Source organism: Microcaecilia unicolor, chromosome 5, assembly GCF_901765095.1.
Source record: "Microcaecilia unicolor chromosome 5, aMicUni1.1, whole genome shotgun sequence".
NCBI lineage: Eukaryota > Metazoa > Chordata > Amphibia > Gymnophiona > Siphonopidae > Microcaecilia > Microcaecilia unicolor.
Genome location: NC_044035.1, coordinates 356571789 through 356586133, shown reverse-complemented (window position 1 = coordinate 356586133; position 14345 = coordinate 356571789). Strand labels below are relative to the sequence as shown.

Sequence of the window (14345 nt, the reverse complement as noted above, 5' to 3'; positions counted from 1 at the left end):
CCTAAAGTAGTCTACTATGCCGTACTTTGTGCTGTTATTTGAATATTTTTACTGCTGTAATTGTCTATTGCTCATGTTTGATTTATTCTTACTGTACACCGCCTTGAGTGAATTCCTTCAAAAAGGCGGTAAATAAATCCTAATAATTGAGGTCAACAAAATCCTGAGTAGTGTAGAACGAGTAGAAGTAAATTGATTTTTTTACTTGTTACAAAAGTACAAAGACTAGGGGACACTCGAGAAAGTTACATGGAAATAATTTTAAAACAAATAAGAGGAAATATTTTTCACTCAATGAATAGTTAAGCTCTGGAACTCTTTGTCGGAAACTCTTTGTGGTAACTGTGGTTAGCATATCTGGGTTTAGAAAAGGTTTGGGCAGATTCCTGGAGGAAAAGTCCATGGTCTGCTATTGAGACAGTCATGAGAAGCAGCTGCTTGCTCTGGGATTTGTAGTATGGAATGTTGCTACTCTGAGATTCTGCATGGAATCTTGTCACTCTTTAGGATTCCAGAATCTTGCTATTCTTTGGGATTATACATGGAATGGTGGTGCTCTTTGAGATTCTACATGGAATCTTGTCACTCTTTAGGATTCCAGAATCTTGCTCTTCTTTGGGGTTCTACATGGAATGGTGGTGCTCTTTGAGATTCTGCATGGAATCTTATCACTCTTTAGGATTCCAGAATTTTGCTATTCTTTCGGGTTCTACATGGAATGATGCTACTCTGAGATTCTGCATGGAATCTTGTCACTCTTTAGGATTCCAGAATCTTGCTACTCTTTGGGGTTCTACATGGAATGTTGCTACTCTTGAGATTCTGCATGGAATCTTGTCACTCTTTAGGATTCCAGAATCTTGCTATTCTTTGGGGTTCTACATGGAATGTTGCTACTCTTTGAGATTCTGCATGGAATCTTATCACTCTTTAGGATTCCAGAATCTTGCTATTCTTTGGGGTTCTACATGGAATGTTGCTACTCTTTGAGATTCTGCATGGAATCTTGTCACTCTTTAGGATTCCAGAATCTTGCTATTCTTTGGGGTCCTACATGGAATGATGCTACTCTTTGGGTTTCTGCCAGGTACTTGTGACCTGACTTGGCCACTGTTTGGAAAACAAGATACTGGGCTAGATGGACCATTGGTCTGACCCAGTATGGCTACTCTCATATTCTTATGTTATGTTCTAAATAAAATAACGCATTTTAGCAGTGAGAAGCGGTAGAAGGAACAGTATTAGGAGTAGTTTCAAGAAAAGGGACATCTGCAGCGCTTCTCACCTCTCGCCAAAGACCTGGCAGAACCTCCAGATTTATAGCAACCCTCACCTCAAAGATTCTGCCATAGGAGCCAAATTTTCAAAATGATCTGGGTGCTCAACTCAGTCGAAATTACCTCAAGGAGTTTGTTCAATATTGTGGGTTCTCAAGCACCCACAGAGCTGGTGTCTATGCATCTTGTAACCCTGAAGAGTGAGGGAAGGGTGAAAAGATTTCGCTGAGACATCTGAGAGGCCAGCGATCAGCGAAGAGGATGACCCAGCATAAGAACGGCAGCTGAAATTAGGAGCTTGTGCTGCTCCTTCAAAAGTGGGATACCATGAGCCGATTCATTTTGCCCCGTGCAAGAGACCCCTGCCGTATTCTGCATTAGTTACAGTCCTCTGATGTCTGACAGGGTCATACCAGGGTACAGACAATTGAACTAACCGATTCTATTAATAGCAAACCCATGGATGAAGATACGGAGAGAGTTTGTGTCAATAACTCATCTCAGAGACTTAATAAAGAAATTTAGGGACTCAGGGTTGGCTGACTGTCCAAAACTAAACCAGGAGTATAGTGATGGCCCCTTTCTAGGTTAACAGAGCACAGCAATAAATTCATAACGTACCTACATTCGGCCAGTACAAACGAAGTGTAAATGGCAGGTTTTTGAAAGCCTCTTTAATCCCTGGAGCAAAATGACTTCCCTTGCCCAGCCCTGCAGGGATTTGCCCATTTTTCCATCTCTTTCCTTTCTTGTCTCTCAGGCTGTGCTGGCTCTAGATCTTACTGATGAGAGCAGCTGCACTTCACCCTCTTAAAAGTAAGATTTCCAGGGATAACCTATTAGTCATGGTCACTATGTGCAACCCCTCCCCAAAGGACAGAAGGAGAGATCGTGAGAGGCAGCAGTTGACACCAGTTACCACCTAAGTTTTAATGTGAACCCAGACTGGTTTTCTTTGGACATCCCAGTGCCACTGGGATCAGAGCTGATAGCGCAGGGCAAGGATAGAGGCTGGAGGATGCACCATCCGACCTTGCTTGAGCTCTCAACATAATGTCATTCACATCCCAATTTTGGATCTTCCTATTTTCTAAACTGGAGTGGAGGAGTAGCCTGATGGTTCATGCAGTGGTCACTTCTCGTTTAGACTACTGCAATCTGCTTCTTGCTGGCCTCCCACTTAGTCACCTCTCCCCTCTCCAGTCGGTTCAAAACTCTGCTGCCCATCTCGTCTTCCGCCAGGGTCGCTTTACTCATACTACCCCTCTCCTCAAGACCCTTCACTGGCTCCCTATCCATTTTCGCATCCTGTTCAAACTTCTTCTACTAACCTATAAATGTACTCACTCTGCTGCTCCCCAGTATCTCTCCACACTCGTCCTTCCCTACACCCCTTCCCGTGCACTCCGCTCCATGGATAAATCCTTCTTATCTGTTCCCTTCTCCACTACTGCCAACTCCAGACTTCGCGCCTTCTGTCTCGCTGCACCCTACGCCTGGAATAAACTTCCTGAGCCCCTACGTCTTGCCCCATCCTTGGCCACCTTTAAATCTAGACTGAAAGCCCACCTCTTTAACATTGCTTTTGACTCATAACCACTTGTAACCACTCGCCTCCACCTACCCTCCTCTCTTCCTTCCCGTTCACATTAATTGATTTGATTTGCTTCCTTTATTTATTTTTTGTCTATTAGATTGTAAGCTCTTTGAGCAGGGACTGTCTTTCTTCTATGTTTGTGCAGCGCTGCGTATGCCTTGTAGCGCTATAGAAATGCTAAATAGTAGTAAATAGTAGTAGTAGTAGAACCAGGGGAACTGGGTTCGAATCTCACTGCAGCTCCTTGTGACTCTAGGTAAGTCACTTAACCCTCCATTGCCCCAGCTACAAAATAAGAATCTGTATATAATATGTAAACCACTTTGATTGTAACCACAGAAAGGTGGTATATCAAACCCCATCCCCTCCCCTCTAAGTCTCATCTAGGGGCTTCCTTGTAGGATGCTGGGATGTACCAGTCACAGTTAGAAAGGTTTAGGGGATGGAGAACAACAGCTGTCACATTCCTAAGGCATTCCAAACCCAAACTTCCACCGATTCTTGTCCCCTCCCCTCCATTGCTATCCCATCACAAAAAGAACAGTTCTGGGGGAGTTAAAGGCCCCTCAGCAAGAAGCAGCTGCAGACCTACAGCAGCAAAAATATCCTCCATTCTCCAGACTGTAAGAAAGAAGTCCGTTCAGTTGGGTTCACACAGGTTATGAAATGCTGGATCTCAGCATGACTGCCCTGTTGACAGCAGTCCAACCTCCCAGTATAACTGTCCTGTGAACCTACTGGGCCCTATCTGTTCTGCTAACAATCATCCCCTCTCATTCCCTCCCCCAACCCCCATTTTTGCATCCTTCTGCTGTCTTCAATTTCTTTCATCTGAACTCTTCTAGATCTGCTCCAATCTAGCTTCCGATCTCAACGTTCCACAGAAAATACTTTTGCCAAAAAATGAGATTGAAGGGGGGCAGACTCAAGAAGAATGTCAGGAAGTATTTTTTTCACGGAGAGGGTGGTGGATGCTTGGAATGCCCTCCAGCGGGAGGTGGTGGAGATGAAAACGGTAACGGAATTCAAACATGCGTGGGATAAACATAAAGGAATCCTGTGCAGAAGGAAGGGATCCTCAGGAGCTTAGCCTAGAATGGGTGGCAGAGCTGGTGGTTGGGAGGCGGGGCTAGTGTGGGCAGACATATACGGTCTGTGCTGGGGCTGGTGGTTGGGAGGCGGGACTAGTGCTGGGCAGACTTATACGGTCTGTGCCAGAGCCGGTGGTGGGTGGCAGGGATAGTGCTGGGCAGACTTATACGGTCTGTGCCAGAGCCGGTGGTGGGAAGCGGGACTGGTGGTTGGGAGGCAGGGATAGTGCTGGGCAGACTTATACAGTCTGTGCCAGAGCCGGTGGTGGGAGGTGGGACTGGTAGTTGGGAGGCGGGGATAGTGCTGGGCAGACTTATAGGGTCTGTGCCAGAGCTGGTGGTTGGGAGGTGGGGCTAGTGTGGGCAGACATATACGGTCTGTGCTGGGGCTGGTGGTTGGGAGGTGGGACTAGTGCTGGGCAGACTTATACGGTCTGCGCTGGGGCTGGTGGTTGGGCGGTGGGGATAGTGCTGGGCAGACTTATACGGTCTGTGCCAGAGCCGGTGGTGGGAGGCAGGACTGGTGGTTGGGAGGCGGAGATAGTGCTGGGCAGACTTATACGGTCTGTGCCAGAGCCGGGGGTGGGAGGCAGGGATAGTGCTGGGCAGACTTATACAGTCTGTGCCAGAGCTGGTGGTGGGAGGCGGGACTGGTAGTTGGGAGGCGGGGATAGTGCTGGGCAGACTTATAGGGTCTGTGCCAGAGCTGGTGGTGGGGGGCGGGGATAGGCCTGGCCAGACTTATACGGTCTGTGCCAAAGCTGGTGGTGGAAGGCGGGACTGGTAGTTGGGAGGCGGGGATAGTGCTGGGCAGACTTATAGGGTCTGTGCCAGAGCTGGTGGTTGGGAGGCGGGGATAGTGCTGGGCAGACTTATACGGTCTGTGCCAGAGCTGGTGGTGGGAGACGGGACTAGTGCTGGGCAGACTTATACGGTCTGTGCCAGAGCTGGTGGTTGGGAGGCGGGGTTGGTGGTTGGGAGGCAGGGATAGTGCTGGGCAGACTTATACAGTCTGTGCCAGAGCCGGTGGTGGGAGGCGGGACTGGTAGTTGGGAGGCGGGGATAGTGCTGGGCAGACTTATAGGGTCTGTGCCAGAGCTGGTGGTTGGGAGGCGGGGATAGGGCTGGCCAGACTTATACGGTCTGTGCTGGGGCTGGTGGTTGGGAGGCTGGACTAGTGCTGGGCAGACTTATACGGTCTGTGCCGGGGCTGGTGGTTGGGCGGCGGGGATAGTGCTGGGCAGACTTATATGGTCTGTGCCAGAGCCAGTGGTGGGTGGCAGGGATAGTGCTGGGCAGACTTATACGGTCTGTGCCAGAGCCGGTGGTGGGAAGCGGGACTGATGGTTGGGAGGCAGGGATAGTGCTGGGCAGACTTATAGGGTCTGTGCCAGAGCTGGTGGTTGGGAGGCGGGGATAGTGCTGGGCAGACTTATAGGGGCTGTGCCAGAGCTGGTGGTTGGGAGGCGGGGATAGTGTTGGGCAGACTTATAGGGTCTGTGCCAGAGCTGGTGGTTGGGAGGCGGGGATAGTGCTGGGCAGACTTATACGGTCTGTGCCAGAGCTGGTGGTGGGAGGCGGGGATAGTGCTGGGCAGACTTATAGGGTCTTTGCCAGAGCTGGTGGTTGGGAGGCGGGGATAGTGCTGGGCAGACTTATACGGTCTGTGCACTGAAGAGGACAGTACAAATAAAAAAGTAGCACATATGAATTTATCTTCTTGGGCAGACTGGATGGACCGTGCAGGTCTTTTTCTGCCGTCATCTACTATGTTACCTCTTTATGGTCAATCTTCATCCTCTGCTTTTGACACCACTAATCACCATCTACTTCTTGGTACATTGTGCAGAACTGGACTTTGCTCTCTCTTGGGCATCTTCTTACCTCCCCATCCCCCCATCCTCTACTAGTTTTCCCTTCACTGCTGTTCTGCTATCAGTGGCTGAACCTCAGGACCCTCATTAATCTCGCTCTTTTCTCTCTAGCGCTTTGTTCTTCTGTGACTTTCGGTCCATTTTTCAGCTGGCAACTCCCAGATCCCTCTCTTTACATCCAAAATGTCATCAAAAATCCAGTCACAGACTGAGGACTTGCTTGTCTGACATCACTGCCTAGTTGTCCTGCCCTGATCGTAACGGGGGTAATATTCAAACCGCTTGCAAGCAGCTTCCAGCCAGTGGCGTAGTTACGGGCGGGCCTTTGGTGGGCACAGGCTCACCCATTCTTGCCTCAGACCCACCCAGTCTAGTGGCCCCCAAAGCACCTCATTGCTGGCTGCCTCACGCCACTCTCGCCCTCATGGCAGCTGCGCGTCTCTCTCTAAATTCCCCACTTCACACCCCATCTACCTTTCAGCTATTGCTGGCAGTGATTCCCGTAATCAACCTTGCAGGCTTCCCTCTAACCCGCGTCCCACCCTCGATGACATCATTTCCTGTTTCTTCTTCACTGGCAGGGACGCGGTAGAGGGAAGCCTGCAGGGCTGGCGCAGGCTGCTACTGGAATCGCTGCTGGCGACGGCTTGGAGGTAGACTGGGAAGGGAAAGAGGAGCAGATGCCAGCGGGGGGTGGGGGGGAGAAGGAAAAAGAGGAACAGATGCCAGGGGGAAAGAGAGGAACAGATGCCGGGCGAGGGGGAAGAGAAGCGGATGCTCAGGCGGAAGGGGGGGAGAAGCAGCAGGGGCAGAGGGAAAGTTAACAACAAAAAAAACTGTATGTATGGACAGGGGTGGGGGTAGGAAGGACCCACCCAAAATAACTCAGCTAACCCTGGATATTCATTTGCCAGGTTAACTCGCCACAAAACGTTAGGATTTATTTATTTATTTATTTGTTACATTTGTATCCCACATTTTCCCACCTATTTGCAGGCTCACATGTGGCTTACATCTTAACGTAAGGCGATCGCCTAGACCGGTATGGAAACAATACAATTTGATGTTAGGGTCGGGTAAAGTTAGTATATTCAGGTACTAGGGATCGAAGATAGGAAGGAATATATAATGTCCAGTACAATCTATGGTTTTGCTGTGTTGCAGAGTTGAGGCATCTAAGTGAGGTCGGTGGGGAATGCTTTTCTGAATAAGTAGGTCTTTAACGATCTGAAGTTTAGATGGTCGTAGATTGTTTTCACAGTCTTTGGCAGTGCATTCCACAATTGTGTGCCTTTGTAGGAGAAGTTGGATGCATAGTTAATTTGTATCTGACTCCTTTGCAGCTTGGAGATTCAAGTAGGTACCTGATGCTCTGGTTCTGTTTCTGGTTGGCAGATCGATCAGGTCGACCATATATCCTGGGACCCTCACCGTAGATAATCTTGTGGACCAAGGGGCGATTTTGAAGGCGATACGTTCCTTGATTGGGAGCCAATGCAGTTTTTTTTCGAAGGGGTTTGGCACTTTCAAAACGTGTTTTACCCGAATATCAGCCTGGCTGCTGTGTTGTGAGCTGCCTGGAGTTTCTTTGTGAGTTGTTCTTTACATCCCGCATAGATTCCAGTGCTGCCACCGGCTAAGCTGACACTCTGCCCCCAGCATGACCCATCCTAACCTAGCTAGTTAGAGAGTGGCCAGTTAGTAGGCACTAACCGGTGAATGGCCAGCAGAGTGGGGTTTAAACTTTTTGAAAATTAGAAGAATGGTCAAAGTTCTGCAGTTAAACTTTAATGCCAAAAAGTGCAGAGTGATGCACTTGGGGTGCAGAAATCAAGAAGAGATGAACGAGATAGGAGGGGAGAAATTGATAAGCTCGTGCTCGGGAGAGGGAACCTTGGGGTGATGGTGTCCGAGGATCTCAAGGTGGCGAAATAGTGCAGCAGTGGGATGCTGCCAGAAGGATGCCAGGCTGCATAGAGAGGGGTATAACCAGCAAAAGAAAGGAGGTGTTGATGCCCCTCTACAGGTCGTTGGTGAGGTCCCACCTGGAGTAATTGTGTTCAGATTTCGAGGCCGTATCTTGCTAAGGATGTAAAAAGACTTGAAGCGGTTCAAAGAAAAGCAACAAAAATGGTATGGGGTTTACGTAGCAAGACGCACGAGGCTTGATGATGTGAAATACGTATACCCTGGAGGAAAGGAGAAACAGGGGTGATATGATACAGACGTTCAATATTTGAAAGGTATTAATCCGCAAACGACCTTTCCGGAGAAGGGAAGGTGGTAGAACTAAGAGGACATGAAATGAGGTTGAAGGGGGTAGACTCAGGACTAATGTCAGGAAGTATTTTTCACGGAGAGGGTGGTGGATGCTTGGAATGCCTTCCCGCGGGAGGTGGTGGAGATGAAAACGGTAACGGAATTCAAACATGCGTGGGATAAACACAAAGGAATCCTGTTTAGAAGAAATGGATCCTCAGAAGCTTAGTGGAGATTGGGTGGCAACACCGGTAATTGGGAAGCGAACCCACTCCTGGCCAGACTTCTACGGTCTGTGCCCTGATCGTGGCTGAATAGCCAACTTCCAAGTACCCTCTCAATGCCTCTCATACTTTCCCTAGGTCCCCTTCATACTCCTTCCAGTGATTTTCAGAAGTTTTGCCTAACCGAGTTGGCTGCCAGAGGCAGATCGCAGGGATTAACATGATCCAGGGGCTGAAAATGCCGGGCAGAGACTGGATAGACCATACAGGTCTTTATCAGCTGTCACTTACTATGTTATGTCTATTTCTCGCAATATATGTACTTCTGGGTTATATTTTGTCTCTGTCCTGAGAGAACAAAGTTTTAATTTGCTTTCTGGATAAGCTCAATTTTCAACTAATACCTAGGCTCAGCCACAGCTGCTGTAAGGCACAAAGAAGATGGCCGCCTGCCCAGAACAGCTGTGTCATGCCTTATCACACCTCCTAAATGCAGAGGAGGGCAGGCCAGCTGTGTTCCAACATTCCAACAGCTGTGCCCCACCCGCAGATTCTTTTAGAGCATGGGGAGGAATGTTCAGCGCTTCTGCTAGTTTGGGGGGGGGATGAGTAATACTGTGTAATCCAGGCCCTGCTCGTGCCCCAGTGTCCTAATACATCAGAAAAAACAAGTTGAGCCTTCAGCCTTCTGTCTTTCCTCAAAAACTCTCAGGCCCTAATCTCCCAGCTCAACATTTTGATAATTAAACTGAATGATCAGGATGACGCCAACACCACCCCTTCCAGAACGACCCTGTAAAATAACCTGATTGAATGTATATTTTTTAAACATGAAAGCTTGGTTTATTCATATGGAATGACAGTAATTTCCAGAAGTCATTTACTTGGGGGAAATGGGCTATTTGAAATCTGCCCATCTCCTCTGCTAAGAGTTTCGGTTTCTGGGGGTCTCAGGACCTATCATTTTACTTTAACTGCAGAGTGGGGGAGTAGCCTAGTGGTTAGTGCAGTGGACTTTGATCCTGGGGAGCTGAGTTCAATTCCCACTGCAGCTCCTTGTGACTGTGGGCAAGTCACTTAACCCTCCATTGCCCCAGGTACAAAATAAGTACCTGAATATATGTAAACTGCCTTGAATGTAGTTGCAAAAACCTCAGAAAGGCAGTAGATCAAGTCCCATGAACAAGATTCCATTCACAGTCTCAAAGAGTAGCAACATTCCATGTAGAACCCCAAAGAATAGCAAGATTCCGGAATTCCAAGGAGTGGAGGAGTAGCCTAGTGGTTGCTACTATTTGAGATTCTACATGGAATGTTGCTAGTGGAGGAGTAGCCTAGTGGTTAGTGCAGCGGACTCTGATTCTGGGGAACTGAGTTTGATTCCCACTGCAGCTCCTTGAGACTCTGGGCAAGTCACTTAACCCTCCATTGCCCCAGGTACAAAATAAGTACCTGTATGTATGTATGTAAACCACTTTGAATGTAGTTGCAAAATACCACAGAAAGGCGGTATATCAAGTCCCAGTTCTTTTTCCCTATTGGAGATTCTACATGGAATGTTGCTATTCCACTAGCAACATTCCATGTAGAAGGCTGCGCAGGCTTCTGTTTCTGTGAGTCTGACGTCCTGCACATACATGTAAACCGCTTTGAATGTAGTTGCAAAAAGCTCAGAAAGGTGGTATATCAAGTCCCATTTCCCTTCCCTTCCCTTTCCCACTCGTCCCTTCCCACCACAGAAGCTGCTGAGATAGGCAACTGCCTAATGATTAAAATGACTCTGGAAATGGCAGATTGGAGGGCAAGGTCTGCAGTGGCAGATGAGAGCACTGGAAGGGGAGGGGCTGGGACTGCAGTAGCAGATTGGGGCACTGGGGGGGGGGGGGGGGGGAGGAGTCTGCAATCTAAAGCCAGTAAAAAAAAACCCTGTTTTTCTATTAAGTCAATTTGTAAACCACATTGAAATTACCACTAGGTTGGAAAACATGGGGTATAAATACAATAAATAAAATAAACAAAAACGAAGACATAGACCCAAGACCACGGAGCTTCACCTGATCCTTATCTGTTTCCACCACTCCCGTCTATTTAGGACCCAGAAAAGCTGATTTCAAGAGAAGTTTTAAGATCCTTATAATGATCCAAATGGCTTTGCAACCTTACATAGAGGGGCTTACTCGAACGGCGCTGGCGAAATAGATCGCCGGCAGCGCAACAGCTGGCCGTAACCGTATTATCGAAAAAGATGGCCGGCCAAATGCCAGTGTTCGCCGGGTTTGAGATGGCCAGTTTTGTTTTTCAGCAATAATGGAAAAAAATGCCGGCCATCTCCAACCCAGCGAAATCCAAGGCATTTGGTCATGGGAGGAGCCAGCATTTGTAGTGCACTGGTCCCCCTGACATGCCAGGACACCAACCGGGCACCCTAGGGGGCACTTCTAAAAATTAAAAAAAATATATACAAATACCTCCCAGGTGCATAGCTCCCTTACCTTGTGTGCTGAGCCCCCCCAAATCCCCCCCAAAAACCCACCCCCCACAACTCTACACCACTACCATAGTCCTTATGGGTGAAGGGGGCACCTACATGTGGGTACAGTGGGTTTCTGGTGAGTTTTGGAGGGCTCACAGTTTCCTCCACAAGTGTAACAGGTAGGGGGAGGCATGGGCCTGGGTCCACCTGTCTACAGTTCACTGCACCCACTACTACACTAATCCGGGGACCTGCATGCTGCTCTAATGGACCTGAATATAACATCTGAGGCTAACAACGAACACACAGAAGAACCACATCAAAACGAGACTACCACCAGGCTAGCACACCCCCCTGGTGGTAATTTCAGATTTGACGCAGCTTTTCTGGCGTTAATCAGCAGTTGGTGCACGTGTAGCGCCTCAGCCCTTACCTCTAGTTCAGTGGGTGGCATTAAGTGTTCAGGCCGTAAACAGGCGTGTGCTGGTTTCAATTTTACCTCAGGCCCCTTTTACCGGCCCATCGAAAGCAAAAGCCCTTTTTCCCAGAAGTGGTAAACTTGCCTGGCGCACCCCAAAAACACCCACCCACATTACTGCAGCCACGTTTTGCCACGGCTCAGTAAGAGAACCCCTGAATAACTCTAAATGAAAGGAAACACTGAGCTGCGGGAAAAGGGGGCCAGCGCTGTTTTACAAACTCACTGAGGCCCCCTTTTGCCGCAGCTGGTAAAAAGGCAAGTCTCGACTTCCTGCAGGAAATGGCCATGCTGCGAGTAAAGCACTTGCCGCGTGGCCATTTCGGGGGGTGGTGGGGGGAACCCTTACCGCCGCCCACTGAGGTGGCGGTAAGGGCTCCCGTGTTAACCCGGCAGCAACCAAGCAGCATGCGGCACTGTCCGATTACTGCCGGGTACACTCCGGCGCTACAAAAATAAATACATTTTTGTAGCGCCTGAAATGAAGGCGCGCTGAGGGTGGGAAGTGCCGCCAGGCTGCTGAGGTACCCTGGCGCCACTTCCTGTATAGTGAGCAGTAAGCCCACGTTGGGTTTACCACTGCCTAGTAAAAGGACCCCATAGACCCATTAGTGGTACTTAAAAACTACTAATAGCTTACACCGACTTTAGTGTAAAAGAACAAGGTAACCAATGGGGTCTTGACTAGTTTTTCTGTGTGTAGGACAAGGATTATGACACTCCCTAATGCATCCTGGGCCCCGCCTTCTTTGAATGCGATCAGCTGTATGGCTTAGCATTGCCTTCAACCGTTGATCGTTGCGGCTGGGCCGTTGGGCCTTTTCGAACTGCGGCACCTGGATCCTGCAGCCATCGCCTGGGGAGCTGGTGTGGTCAGTTGAAGAGCAGCTTTCACCTCCTCCTGCAGCCTGCTATTTGGACTTGGCCGGTTTGGCAGCTCTCATCTCATTCTGCCTCACACAATGGGTCGAAACCTTCTCAGCGTTGGAGTTTGCCCAGGCAGCCGCAGAGATTCAGCCTACTCCAAGGCTTCTACATATCGCCTGAAGTCCTTCCTAGCGACATATTTGCGGACCATTTTAAAACTCTTTTCACCTGTCAACTTATCTTATTTTATCTGTTTCCCTGATTCTATCTATTTGATTCTATTCTAACTAACTGTATCACCTCTGATTTGGCAATAGCCTATCAGTGCATTTCTTTAGCACTGCAGGGAAGCAGGAGAGGATTACAACCAGCCGTCCCAAAATCTCCACAACTCATTTGAACAACTTTGTGGTTACAGTCACTAGATGTCACTGCAGCCTCACAAATAAATCAAAAACCTCAGCTAATGGTTCTGTATTGGATTCACTGTTATTACATTTTTTTCTATTGTAGAGGGCCTGGGTTTCTTCACCACATGAATAAGACGACAGAACAGAACTAAACTACCATCACCCCTGCCCACCCCAAACTCCTATCATGCCTCACATTCCTTAAAGCATCAAACTTCTCTGGATAGGAACAGGCCTACCCGCTTGGTTAAGCAAAGGGATAAAAACTGGTGGACTGCATTTAGTCATTGAGACCTCTTTGAAAGAGTTGGGGGATTTATCTCGACGGAATTGCAGGTTAATGTCTTGATTGGAAAAGGTGCAGCGAAGGGAGACTAAAATTATAGCGGGGATGGGACGACTTCCCTATGAAGAAAGACTAAGGAGGCTAGGGCTATTCAGCTTGGAGAAGAGACGGCTGAGGGGAGACATGATAGAGGTATGTAAAATAATGAGTGGAATGGAACAGGTGGATGTGAAGCTTCTGTTCACGCTTTCCAAAAATACTAGGACTAGGGGGCATGCGATGAAACTACAGTGTAGTAAATTTGAAACAAATCGGAGAAAAGTTTTCTTCACCCAACGCATAATTAAACTCTGGAATTCGTTGCCGGAGAATGTGGTAAAGGCGGTTAGCTTGGCAGAGTTTAAAAAGGGGTTAGACGGTTTCCTAAAGAACAAGTCCATAAACCGCTACTAAATGGACTTGGGAAAAATCCACAATTCCAGGAATAACATGTATAGAATGTTTGTACGTTTGGGAAGCTCGCCAGGTGCCCTTGGCCTGGATTGGCCGCTGTCGTGGACAGGATGCTGGGCTCGATGGACCCTTGGTCTTTTCCCAGTGTGGCATTACTTATGTACTTATGTACGTTTGGGAAGCTTGCCAGGTGCCCTTGGCCTGGATTGGCCGCTGTCGTGGACAGGATGCTGGGCTTGATGGAGCCTTGGTCTTTTCCCAGTGTGGCATTACTTATGTACTTATGTCCTCTACTTGTCTCACTTTTATTACATAGAGCAGTGATTTAACCTATTGTGATGTCATAGTGGCTCATTCCACCAATAAGAGCCAACCTCATTAGTGATGTCACAATGGCTTGATTGTATAGAATGTTTGTACGTTTGGGAAGCTCGCCAGGTGCCCTTGGCCTGGATTGGCCGCTGTCGTGGACAAGATGCTGGGCTCGATGGACCCTTGGTCTTTTCCCAGTGTGGCATTACTTATGTACTTATGATTAAAAAAGTTTTCTGCAAACTGAACCATCTCCGAAGTGTCCGATATTATTTCCATCCAAATCAGTTCCAAATGTTAATTCAAGCTTATATCATAACTTGATTATTGCAACTGTTGTAGGACAGTTAAGCTTACATTTCAAACCCTTCGAAATACTGCTGCTGGATTGTTATGTCATGCTGGAAAGCTGGAAAACGTGATCCCGTTGCTTTGTAAATGGCATTGGCCTGATCGCGGGCAGGATAGTTTTCAACTAAATCGTTTGGTTTTTAAGATATTACACGGCCGGGGCTCTGTGGCTCTTGAGTCAGCTTTTGATCTTTCCTTTTTATCCAAAACACTTTTCTGGTTGATTCTGGTCTATTTGTTTATCTAGAAATGCCACATAAGACCATTCTGGTAACTTGCAAGATATAAGTTTCATTTGTTTTGCATCATATTGTATAATGAGGGAGAAAGCTCGGGGTTCGTTAAGTCTTTTATTTTTGTTTTAAACTGTCTGATCGTTTTAGTCATGAATAA

The 14345-nt window shown here is 48.0% G+C and overlaps 1 protein-coding gene across 1 annotated transcript in view; it reads right to left on the bottom strand.

The window, feature by feature from the left end:
• LOC115471370 (cadherin-15-like) overlaps window positions 1-14345 on the bottom strand; it is a 59229-nt gene that overhangs the window by 43789 nt on the left and 1095 nt on the right.